Source organism: Euprymna scolopes, chromosome 8, assembly GCF_053919585.1.
Source record: "Euprymna scolopes isolate OS-2025 chromosome 8, ASM5391958v1, whole genome shotgun sequence".
NCBI classification, from domain to species: Eukaryota; Metazoa; Mollusca; class Cephalopoda; order Sepiida; family Sepiolidae; genus Euprymna; species Euprymna scolopes.
Window position 1 is genome coordinate 118,881,531 of NC_136489.1, and position 13,712 is coordinate 118,895,242.

Consider the following 13,712-nt stretch of genomic DNA (forward strand, 5'->3'; position numbering starts at 1 on the left):
TATATAAACAAAAAAATCTTAAGTAGATACAATTTCTCCTTTTCTCTCTTTTCTTTTTTCTTCAGCGTCCAAAATATTAAACAGAGGATTTTTTTTTTAAAATTAAAAGATCTTGTAATGTATGTGTATTTTTCTGATTCCGGTTAAAAAAACAGATGAGTATCGGCTGAAGAGAGCTTGACACGGGTTCAAAATCGGTCCCCTATTATCAGGTTTGATACTGGTAGTATCATTGACTCATCTAAACTTTCTGAGAATAATATATATATATATATATATATAAAATTGAAAAATCAGGAATTTGGAGTATTAAATGCTCTAATAGGCAAACATGGCTGGTGAATGGGAGATCATTTTGTACTCAATTTATATGTGAAAATGATCCCGCTCTACTCTTTAGTCATTTTTACTTTTTCTACTAAGTTTTTTTTTTTTTTTTTTTTCTTTTTTTTACATTTTCACACAAAATCACCTAAAAGTAAAGAATCTTATTTTTTTTTTTATTGGCAGCTAGAAAGTCATTTGTTGTTAAAGTTCAAAAGTTAAATATATTTCAGGGCTCTTCATTGTGAGTGAAACAGTCGCAATTGCGAATGATTTTTTTTTTTTTTTTTTTTTTTTTCAAAGTAGCGACTAGAAATAATGAAATGCTTATCTATTGGGCGATTGTATTTCTTTCACTGACAATCTTCCAAGGCTCACTACTGAGTGCAAAATACCTTTTCAACTTTTTTTAAAAATAAAACTAGCAAAGTTAAATTATTTAAACAAAAGTTTAATAGAACAATACTTTTTTTTTGAACGAAGGCTATTTAACAAAACATTTGAGGAAATTAGAATGTTTATACCTTGAAGTATCAACATAAAATTTGTGTTATATTTTCATTAAAAGAGTCTTAGAGAGTTTTATTAAGAGAGAGTCTTAGAGAGAGATGTTGTTGTAAGTGATGTTGAGAGAGAGAGGGAGATGTTGTAAGAGAGATTGTTCGTTTTATGACGATTCATATATATGAAAATGTTTATTACTTAGATGTGTAATAGATGGAAGCTCTGTGAGTGAGGAGATAGTGTTCAGACAGTCTTAGTGTAGATATGAGATGTGTATGTCATGACATTTTATAACACAGATATATAGACATATAATAACAGTTTTCACTTTACCTTTCGGTAGAATCACAACACAAAGATGACGTTTATACAAACACATGATGGGTTTACTTCTTCTCACGACCGGCCGTGGTTTTCTCATCAAGAATTCAAAGCTTCACATATTAAGTTTCAAAGTGACCGTCTCGCTTCTAGACGTTCGAATTCCAAACTGCGGACTATCGTCTGTCGTTCTCAAACTCCCTCTGAGTTTCTCCCAGTTTCTCCTTTCTTAACTCTAAAGTTTTCTAACTATATCTAGAACTTCCCATTTTTCCATGACGTCATACACATGTTAAAACATGTGTCTTCTTTCACGTGATCTGGACATGCGTGTCCAAAACTTTTCCTTTTTTTACAAAAGGAATTTTAACCTATATTCTCAGTAACCTATATTTCCAATATGTTAAAAACATGTTTATTAAATTATCTTGTAGCTGCATTCTTTCAATTGAATTTTCATAACAAAATTGACAGTGCACATTCTTTTCTTGAAACTATTTTATCTCTAAGCTAAACAATCGTTTGTTTTACATTCCATTTTCTAATTTTCACATGTAATCTATTTCTAAACCTAAATTACGAGGTTCGAATTTCGTAAAAAAATATACAGAAAACTCTTTATGATGTACACACTCATCACAGAAATCATGTGGGTTTGGCTAGTAAACGAAAATATTTAGTTGTCAAAGGTCAACTAAAGATAAATTTGTCCATAGAGCCCTGTATTTGAAAACCAATATTCTTTTAAGGAAATTTCATTAAAAAAAAAAAAAAAAAATCACAAACTACATTAATTTTAAACAATTTTTTTTTTTTTTTCAAAATGTACGAAGTTTACAAAACTTGTTGATTTCAAACTAACAGCCGGTACCAGCTGCATCTATTGCTGACTAGAACTTTCGCTGAAAAATGTCTGAAATTATGGGGGAGAGAGCCTATTTAAAAACAGATGGTACCAAAAGAGAAATCAACATGGAATTATCATTTTAATACATAAAAATAATAAAGACATTAATTTATGAAAAACATTTAGAAAAAAAATGTTCAAAACATGTCCTGTTAAAGTTTTATTTTTAAAACAAAAAAAGAAAATAATAAACAGACCTGTTTATTTTGTACCTGGACAATAAGTAAATTTATGGGTTTTTTCTGATTGTTTTTCAAAGTTTATGACAAAATTCCTCATAGGGGATGGTACAGAATTTATAAGCTATAAAATTTGACACAAAATGGCCATGTCATAGTGTTAAAATTTTTATCATTTTAAAACTGTTCAGATTATTTAATAAATCATGTGAAAGGATGTTCATATCCGAACAAAATGGTCTTTTGAGGACTTGAAATGCTTTGGTTTTTAAAATATGTCTGTTTTAATAGAACTACTTTCTAATCTTGAATTATCCAAAACGTTTTTATGATTGGTGGGCATTACATAACGGAAAGTAAATATTGTATTCCAAAATTCATATAAAGCGTTGAAGTAGAAAAAGTTGTGATTTTTCCAGCAAATATGTTTCTGAGAGGAATTCTTTCTCTCAGAGGAAGTATATGGATTTTTTTTTTCTTTTTCTAACTCTTCCTTGGTTAATGCCTCCCCTAAAGAGTGGATCAATTTCATTATTTTTTCCACTGTTCAATTGCAATTGATTTTCATATAATGGACACACCACAAATTCAAGGTGATATCTCCCCACTCTCAATCTTCATGCATGAAGTCAACACAAGTGCTGTTTGGATCTTGTGAGTGGTCCTCAGTTTATTGACTATCCTCTGTCCTTCCTCAGACATCTTGTTTGTCATCTTAGACATATTTGAACCTCTCTCTCATGAAATAGCGTGATTATCATCATTAGGTCTTTCTTTCTTTTTACCGTTGATGCTTTAAAGAAGGCTTTAGCAATGGCTGTGGGTGTGAAACCAACATATGCGACTGCATCTTGCAAATCCTTTATGGACTCTTGAGGGAATTGATCCTCTATGTAATCCCGGATGTGGTTTTTATATAGTAGAGTCTTCCTCGCCGCTTGTGGGTTATTTCTACTATTGTTTTGTTTGGGACCCTTTCTTCCAAGATTTTCCATATGTAGATGATAATATATCGTTCTCTTTGGCATTGTAGTGAATGCAGTTGCAGCTCCTTTGTGTTTATTGTTGGTAAAAGTGGCCTTTTTTTAGTTTGGCTTTAGTTTTTGCCCTCTTTTTCATTAGGATTCTTCTTTCTCTTGGGATTGTTCTTATTTTCTTGTTTTTCGTGGGCCTGGTTGGTATGTATCTACTGCAGATCTCTGCGCATTTATTTTGGAAGGCTTTGAGTATTTCATCCAAGCTTTTCTCATTAGAGAGACACCCAATCGGTGTCTCCAAATTCTGATTTTACTATATCCTTGCTGTTCATATGATTCTCTTCAATAAACAGGTCTATGTATGGAATTTTAAAATTTGCATCAATTGGGAGGTTTAAGGCATTTTTTGCTGCTGAGTCTGCTAATTCGTTACCTTTAATACCGGTATGGCTGAGTATCCAGCAGAAAATGATTTCTTTTTTACTGTTTAATTCAGTTAATTTTTGGAGTAGTTTTGCGATTAGGAGGTTGTTCCTCTTTTTATTTTTAATAGCTTTTAGAGTAGATTGGGAGTCTGAAAGGATTATAAAGTTGTTTTTTCTGTTATTGGAGGCGAGATTGAGAGCAAGGATTAGAGCATGTATTTCAGCACCGAAGATTGAGGTTTCTTTTGGGAGGTTTGATTGTTTTTTGATTGATTTATTGAGTATTGCTGCACTGGCTGTTGCGTTTTGTTTCGATCCATCTGTATAAATGTGTGTGTGGTCTTGATACTTTTCTTTGATTTTATCAAGATCATCATGATAGGTTATTGGGTGAGTATGTTTCTTTTCATGTCTACTTAAACTTAGGTCGCTGTTAGGGGATACGATTTTCCATGGAGGTGTTTTTGTGGTACGATGTCTTCACGAACCCGAGTTGGCCAATGGTTTCATGATCACCACATATTTCGACTGATCTTTCTCTGTTTCCTTCCACACCCACGTTGCTTTAAGATCCGTAGAAAGAAGAGATGAGTACGGTCTAGTCGGCAAAGGTTGAAGTTGTTGCTGGAGGGAAGAAAAGTTGCCAAGCAGTCAAAAGAAAACGTCGGAAAGCGCTTGTTATAAACAATAACGTTTATTAACACAATCTTCAAAAACACCACGGAATGAGAGTAATTGTGGTTGACTGGCGGAATAAAGTTTTCTTAGAAAATCTTAACTGCAATTAGGCAGCATTAATGATACAGAACGGAGCGGCAACGGATTTGGTTCTTTTAGCGGCGACAAAAATGAACCAACTCGCTTTTTCGCTTTGGGTATCCTCTATTTATTGGCCCGAATCCTTGAACAATCAGTGTCTGATTGGTCAGCCAATGGGGATTGCCGACTAATGGCTATCGTCGTAACAATCACCCATGTTAGCCTCTGATGGGTTTTTAGATAATCGGGCAATTAGTTGCAGTCATTAGGAGGGGGCTATACGAAGCAATTCTGTGATTAGTTGATTAATGATGTATAGCCGCCCAGCCTTGTGCCAAACTTGTGCTTAATTCCAAGTTAGGCCGACCCACAATGTTTGCCAACTTAGAAATATATTTGTTTATAATTTTGACAATTATGATTTTTCAGCAAGTGCAAACACCTGCACTTTGTTTTAGTGTTATAGGTCATCGCTCGAGACACCATCTCCTTGCACTTAAAATGTTGGATTCCCAAAACGAATTTATTTTGATATTTTTATAATTTTGAAAGGTCAATACACCTGCAGATGGTTTTTGTTTTATTAAGTTTTATAGGTCAGTCCTGTTCTTTCTCGGGTCATCATCTCTTTGCACTCAATGGCAGTTTATTATACTTGGTTCTTAAAAAGTGTTGGCTACCCAAACGAATTTTATACTGTTCAATTAAACAATTATTATCATAATTTAATCAATTTTAATTAACTTCGCCAGTCAACTTTTTGACAATTAAGTGTCATACTCCTCCCCCACTTATCGACATTTAACCCTTGGTTAAATGTCGGTAAAACATGTTTAACAGTATAACGGTACAGAAAACATAATTATAATGATTGATTATATAGTTCAGTTTTGTATATGTCCATAAAAAAATCAAATGTCCATGCTAAAAAAAACATTCATTATTTTTTTTTCTTTTTGGCATTTTCAGAGAAAATATAAAAAAAAATTTTTTTTCAGAATTATTATTTTTTTTTTTTTAATAATGATAACAATAATAATTAATGTTCATTGCACAGTTCTTCATTGTAGGAAATTTTATAATCAATGGTTTCCAAGTAATTCAGATTATTACACTTGAAGTATCTCCACCGATGGTAATTGCAATGGTTCCTTCGGGGTATTTGTAGTCTGTAGAGTTTGTATGTTTCCTATTGGTTCAAGTTCGATTTGTTGTTCTGGTCTCTGCTGTTGATCAGTGACAACAATTCCTGAGCTCCCAACATTCTTGTGCAGTTTCGTTGGTTCATTTCTCTTAAGCTTACTTAAAAAATGGCGTACTATCAGGCTTGATGTTAACAAAACTAATAGAATTATTAAGCTGATGGCTATTATCAAAATTAACCAGGTAGAACTACCCACCTGTTTACTTTCTGTTGGGGAATTTTCCTCTCTAAGTACATCGAGTTTATGTATCAATTCCCGTAAAATTATTTTCTTTAGGGGACTTAATACATTAGGGATTGCTTGCGGGGTTATGTTTGGAAATTTTTCTATTAGGGGTTCCCAGAGGCTCAATCTACTAGTAAGTGTGGTATTAATCAATGGTAAAAAGGAGTCGCTGGTCACAAATTTTTCCTCGGCTTGGTAATAGAGAGGAAGGGTTATAGCGCCGCCATAGACCCCACAGCCCAATGGCACCTGCAGAGTGGTCAACGGAGGAGATATTTTGATTGTTTTTGGAGGTTTTCCGGTACATACCTGAGATAGTTCCGACTCATCTTTCGCGGCTATCGGCCATACCTTATCTTTTATCCTCATAGCTTTTGGTAGGATTACATCTAGGAGGACTTCTATTTGACAATGCTGCCTTATTCCCTTTCTATTATCCTTGAATAATTCCATTACACATAAATGGTGATTGCTGAATGTATATATCGGGCTATTAGACACACAGGTTCAGAGTAGATCGTGTTTACATTTTTCTGCCTCGGAAGAGGTAAGCAACATAAACTTTTCTCTAGTTTGGTCAAGAGCAATATTTTCAGATTCTATTTTGTATTTTGCAACAGTTCCCAATCCCTGTTTCTCATGTGGATAGGGAATCGGTAAATTAATGACTTGAAAGTCTTCATATATGCTACTGGAATCCAATAACGAAAGCGACACCACAATCAGCAATCTACCATCTTCGATGAGAGACAACCCAATGACTTATAATAATATCACAGCTCAGCTGTGGGATCAGCTGGCAATCTTAGGTGATGGGGTAGTTTGGCCTGAACTTCTAGTAAATGATCTTTTAATGCAGAAGGTTCCACTATATTTGGAGACAAATGACCCAAAGCTAGCATATCAAACTGGACTTGCAAATTTCATATGGAGCCCAACAGTGCTTGCAATTTTTTCTGCAATTGTTTGATGATTGTTAAAAAATCAAGATATTTTCTTATGCAATCTTTCAGTTTTATTACTCGGATTATTAATTCTCCAGTGACATTTCCGAGCTCCACTTGCATTTTCTTAAACCCCTCCACTAACTCATTTATTTTGCGACGGTTATCGGCTAGTTCTACCCTGGTTATATTTAGAATAGTTATACTATCTCTTTCTACCTGAGCCAATTTCATCTGACCCTTTTCAGAAAAATTCAGCTAAGTGCACTTGCACAGCTGGACCTTCCCTCATCTCTGCGTCCCTATAGGCTAACTTAGCAATTTTATTCATCCTACTTGCTAAATCGGCGAGTACCTCACCTCGATCTTGCTTTATTCTTATTAAAGCCCGAGCAGCGTCGGCAGCATTTATAAACTCGCCGTATTGGGCTGCTACTTGATTGAGCAGATCCTTACTGGTGCAGTTCGGATGATCATCGAGAAATTCTCCAATCATTTCCGATACTAGTCCGTCCGTAAAACCATACGCTAGGTTTACTAGCTCTGGGTCTGTAAGCGGGTAGATCCGCTCTTTCTTTTTCAGAGCTGCTAGCCATGGCCCAAAGTCGGATGGTTTTCCAGTAAAGATTGGGATCTTCGATCCACCTGTGTTAAATTGGGCTTGGTTTGTGTTAGCCATTTTGTTTAAATATATATTTTCAAATAGCCGACGTTTAAACAAAAAGCTCTATCCACAAAATAATTTTTACAAATTATTAAAACCAAAAAATTTGCAGAGTAACAAAAAGAGCAGAGAAAATAGTCACATACCTTAGTTTTTCTTAAGAGTTCAGGTCTTTTTTTTTCTCTGTAGATGCTGTGTTGAAGTGGCTGTTTTGGAGTTGAGTTCTTCGTTGTTGTGTTTCCGTAGACTTTGACTAATCTTGTTTCTTTTCTTTAGTTTTTGTGTTCGTGAATTTTTATTTGTCTAGTGGTTGATTTTTTTTCCTTGTGTCCGTGGATTTTCCCATAGGGTCGTGCTTGTTTCTATGCGAGAAACAATCCTAGATTTATGGCAACAATGTAGTACTATCGCTTCAACTAACACTATTTCTTCCTGCTCTGGTATTATCTCCTCCGTTGAAATCACCTGATATAGGTTTTCTTTATTTGGCTTTGAAGGAATTAGTTTGGCTGTGCAGGAAATAGCAGTTCGTGGGGGTAATTTTACACTGTCCACAGTGTAAATTTTAATTTTCCCGCTGGAATTACTACCCAAGGGAATTTCTACCCCTCTTATCGTTAGCCGATTTGGATTAAAACATAATTGTGCTTTATTTATTTTTAACCAATCCTCCCCTAAAATCATGGTTTGGTCTAAGTTAGGTGCAATGTATAATTTTGAACTTGTCTTAATCTTTCCGATTTTAATAGGTAGGTGGATCATACCATTTAGTTTCATTTTCTGTCCATTTGCTTGAGTCACTATTAAATCTGAATCCTTCAATTTTATTTTGCTATTTCTTAGGTCTTCAAAAATTGAGGACTTTAGAAGCGAGACTTCTGACCCGGAGTCTATCAATGCTTCTACTTGCTTTCCCATAATATCTACCCTACACATCATGTCCGAGCCCTGTTTGAATAATTCATATTCTTCTGCTTCTTTTGTGTTGGGAATTTTAATGATTTCCCGTTTCGAGCAGGAATTTTTGGGATTTATTTTCATTTTAGGAGCTAGGGTACCCTTATTCTTTTTTTCTTTTAATGACTGAATATGATTAGTTTTGCGACTTCTAGCTTGTGCTGGTGTCTTGGTTTTTCATTTTTCTGAATTCGAGTAAGTTACATTCCCACTTTCAGACCTCGGACACCCTTGTTCGTAATAATTCCAGCGTTCATGCTGATTTGAAGTATTCCCTTTTTTTTGTACTGGTTGTCTACAGCTGTAACAACCGTGACTCTCCCCCAGACCATTTTCTATGGTAACTCTCCGCCTTTGGTTCCCTTAGTACTGTACGAGAGCCTATTCCCTCCTGTCGCCAATAATTTCTACCTGAAAATTTATTATTGATTTTTTCTTGTTTCCCACAGTCCCGAAAGCGCTCATAAAGCCTTTCACTTTCTCTGGCTGATGACAAAGTCTCCGACAGTGTCTTTGGGTTGGCTCTGGCCACATCTTCCTTAATGGAAGTATTGTTTATTCCATCAATGAAGAATTCGGCTAGCTGTACTTGTACAGCTGACCCTTCTCTCAGTTCAGAGTCTCTATAAGCCTTGCAAGACTTGACATTCTACTAGCCAATTCCGCAAGTGATTCATTGAGCAGCATCAGCAGGGTTGACAAACTCTCCATACTGTGCTGTGATCTCATCGAATAAGGCTTTACTGGAAGTGTCCGAATGGTCATCAAGATAAGTTCCGATCCATTCGGATACGACTCCACCTGAATAGTCATAGGCTAAATTAATTAATTCAGGGTCCGTTAAATCATGGACCCTTTGTTTTTGTTTTTTTTAATGCCATTAGCCATGGTCTCAAATCTGTCGGCCTTCCAGCAAAAATTGGGATCTTCGATCCAGCTGTTACCAACATAGGTGAAATGTTTGAACGGGAAGTAGCCATTGTATTAAGAAAAGCAAACACACCTAGAAGCTATTTAGAAATGAACCAAACATGCACAATAAATGCAAAGAACAAAGAAAAATAGTCACTTACCCCAATTCTGTGGATTTTTCTGGTGATACTTTTCCTTGAGTGGCTTGTGTAGGTCGAGCTGATTGCTTCCTGGGCTGGTATCTGGGTGAAGTGTTGTTGCGCTGGTGAATTAGCTGAGTGTCGAGCTTGTGTTTTGAAGCATCAAAATTTATTTGTGGTTGATACTGGATTCTGCGGCACAGATGCGACGAAATTCGTCGTGGTAATTAATCAGGGTCAATCCTGCGTCTTAAGGCATCAAATGTAGTACTATCGCTCCCCGGGAGGGTTACTTGGTTGATGAACGTCTTGGGAATGCAACCAGCTCCACGGGGAATAAACGATATCTAAACGATAGGCACATGCTGGAAACACAACGAAAATGGGTTGATCCGTCGTCGGCTATAACTGTTTGGTACGGGTCGCATTATGTGTGGTCATTGCAGGCATCTTCCCATCGTCGCTTGTTGCGTGTTCATTGCAGCGTTCTGTCGTTGGCATTAATGGTATGCTGAAATCGAACACTTGTATGAAAACAGCGACGATGGTAAGATGCCTGCAATGACCACACATAATGCGACCCGTACCAAACAGTTATAGCCGACGACAGATCAACCCGTTTTCGTTGTTTCCAGCATGTGCCTATCGTTTAGATATCGTTGGATATCATTCATTCCCCGTGGAGCTGGTTGCATTCCCAAGACGTTCATCAACCAAGTAACCCTCCTGGGGAGTGATAGTACTACATTTTGGGTAAGACAGTTTTGTGAATTTTGGTTATGGGGAGATTTGCTTCTTGGGAGATCGATTTTATCCTAAGTCCAAAGGTTTTGATTGCGTTTTCTTTTTGGTCGAAAAGGTGTTTGCGGTTTGGGTTTAAGGTGCTATTGTGTGCTGGGTTTGTGGGGTTGGCTGTCAGTTTTGTGTAGTACTTTAGACCGAGGTTTTGGTTTCTGAGCATTGGAGGGGTTTCATGTGCTTCTGCATACAGGCTTTCTACAGGGGAGTTTGCAAATGCTCCTAGTGCTAGTCTTAGTCCAGAATGGCAGATTGTATTGAGGGTTTTTAGGTATGACTTTTTGGTGGATTGATATATGAAGCTACCATAATCTATTTTTGATCTAATTAATGCTTTATATAGTTTGAGTAGTGTGTTCTTGTCGAGCTGACAATCTGTATGGGCAATCAACGCATACACAACAGAGAAATGGCAAACTTACTGGAACGAATACCCTAACAATAAACTGCACGAAATCATGCCAAAAAACAAGAACAAAATACGAAATTAAACAGAAAAGAAGTTAAACTAACAAGAATAAAAATAGGCCATACCCACTTAACCCACTCATATATCCTAAAAAAGGAAAACCAACCCATCTGTATACCTTGTCAACCACCACTCACAATCAAACACACATTAAATTGAATGTACTGATCGTCCACTATGTCTATTCCCTACACTCGTTTTCCGGCACTACAATACCACGTTCACTCTATGGATCTAAACTACTTAAAATATCCCGAAATATTATATAAATTCGACGGAAAATAAAAGCTTGCATAAAGTCATAAATAAAATTGGAAGAAGTCTTGTTTAAAATAAAGGAAAGATTTTATTTACAGAGCAAGTTGCAAACTATTTCCCTTTGCAAGAATTCAAGAAAAAATAATGCCAAGTCATGTAGATTTAAAAAAAATTTTTTCATAAAACAAACTGGTTCAAATTATGAAAATCACGTCAACAAATGATTACCATTAAAATGAAAAAAATTTTAAGAGTACTTCTAAAATAATACATGCAATAAATTCAAAAGAAGTTACTCAAATGTTTGAAAATAGACTGTAGTCATTTACTTTCTTTTATACTGTCAGTTTCAAGGCTTCCAAATCATTTAAATCTTTTTCTTTCAAAAACGCACATGCTGCCGCTGTGTATATAAAGTTGTAAGGAAAAGTTTGTCTCTTTGTGACCTGTGTTTCTTAAAAGGTTATTTATCCAGAAGGAACTCCATGTATCTGTTCAAGAGGAGTTAGAATATATCAAAGCCAGTCAGCATCTGAAAAACAAAACATTCACGTTCAGATGAATAACTCCACATCTTTATCATCCAATAAGTTCGTGTTTCCACATGCACTCAAGAAAGTATGTGAATGAAGTTTTTGTAGAATTAGTTCACATTTCCAAGTTGGGAACCGATGGTGCAACTCCGTTTTCTGCAGAGTTCATAGCAGGGGTCTCAATAATGGGGGGGGGAGCATTGTGTTTCCGTGGGTGATCCTTTAGCTAGCCTTGTTTCAGATGGTGGCTTTTGTTGATCTAACCAGCTCTCACCATATGAATTAACTGGGCCTTTTCTGCATTTCAGGCTTGAGGTTATTGACCACTTGCAGCTTAGTTACTAGAAGAGTCCGAATTATATAGGACGCAAAAATTTATCCCAGTGAAGAGTAATTCGACCCCACAGTATGAATCATTTCCCTTCTCAAAACTGCAGGCAACTTGGAGAATATCATATGACTCATCACTCTGTTACCCAAACTTCCCTCCTCAAAACAGTTGACATTAAACAAATTCTTCAATTCAGGAAGATCCACTTTCACCTTTGTCAAAGAATGCTTGACCGAAGAATAGTCCTCAGACAATGTGGGTTTCAAGTTAAAAATTTAAGACATGGTTAAGGGTTCCATGATCTAGAAGGCATAACCAGAGAGGTTATTCTTCAGAATTTGAAGCCGCACAGGCTTAGACGTAACGTTCATAATACAGTTTGAAAACTGCAATATAAAATTTTTGAACACAAATTTGTCCGCATCCAATGAAGTAGCGTCCAACGTTGGGCAATTTAACTTTGGCACTAATTCATAGTTAATAGATGTTCTCTCAACACTGCCAGAACCCACTGGAGTGTTGATAGAAACTGTCAAACTTTCTAGCCAAACTGAAGAGATCCAGTCTATCACCTGCAGCAAACTTAACTTCGACACTGTAATCCTAGAATCTTAATTTTCCTCTAAGTGGCAGTTGCAAATCTGTTCACTTAAAAGATTTACTGACACTAGCTAATTCTCTATTATGACTCTTGGATTGAACATAGTCCCTAGACAGACTGTCTCCCCTTGACTTTAATAAGGTAGTCACGATTCTGCTTTTGTACACCTTTTCTTAACAAGGAGGAATGAAGACAAGTCAGCTGACATGGTGAGGTTTAGAATGAGACAAAGTTTAACAAAATGTAAAATTTCTAATGGTGTACAAACATGTACATTTGCAATAAAAAGGGAAATATAAAAAACACATTCTCTTCCCAATTCAAACTGACTGAAGGGAAATGGTAGTAAAAGAATGTTTGAGTGGGCAGTTAAGAGACACACTAAAGGGGCTGGGAGGTAATGGGAAGTGTCTAGGGACTATGTTCAATCCAAGAGTCATAATAGAGAATTAGCTAGTGCCAGTAAATCTTTTAAGTGAACAAATTTGCAACTGCCACTTAGAGGAAAATAAAGAAGATTCTAGGATTATAGTGTCGAAGTTAGGTTTGCTGCAGATGATAGACTGGATCTCTTCAGTTTGGCTAGACAGTTTGACAGTTTCTATCAACACTCCAGTGGGTTCTGGCAGTGTTGAGAGAACGTCTATTAACTATGAATTAGTGCCAAAGTTAAATTGCCCAACGTGAAGGGAAATGGTAGTAAGTAAGAATGTTTGAGTAGGCAGTTAAGAGACACACTAAAGGGGCTGGGAGGTAATGGGAAGCATCAAATAAAAATCGGCAAGTTTAACCCTTGTTGAAATAATGACCTAACAAAAATAGAATTAAGCATGTCTCAAAATAAGGGAAGGGAGGCATGCATACAGGGTCATATAGTGCAAAGCGTATTGCGATTTGCAAAGTGTTGGAAATTTGTCTTCAGATAAATTTAGTGAGAAACAAGAACCCACAACAAAATAAAGCAGTTGGGGGTGTAAATGAATATAGTTGAAACAAACGATTACCATTGAAATAAAAAAAATTTAAAGAGTATTTCCAAAATAATACAATAAATTCAAAGGAACGTACTTGCATGCTTGAAAATAGACTGTACAGTCGTTTGCCTTTTTTTAAAACTCGATTTAAAGGTTCTCAAATTATTTAAAATTTCTTCCTTTGAAAATGTAAATACCATTGGTGCATATAGAAAATGGGAAGAGTTCGCCTCATTGTGGCCTGTGTTTCTTAGCGTTATTCTTTCATAAGGAAAGGCTCAAGAATCCTTGTCCACAGCACATTG

The 13,712-nt window shown here is 36.0% G+C and overlaps 1 protein-coding gene across 2 annotated transcripts in view; it reads left to right on the plus strand.

The window, feature by feature from the left end:
- The window catches only part of LOC145283743 (cytochrome P450 2B1-like), a 369,384-nt gene that overhangs the window by 2,177 nt on the left and 353,495 nt on the right, over positions 1-13,712 (plus strand). The window lies entirely within an intron of this gene.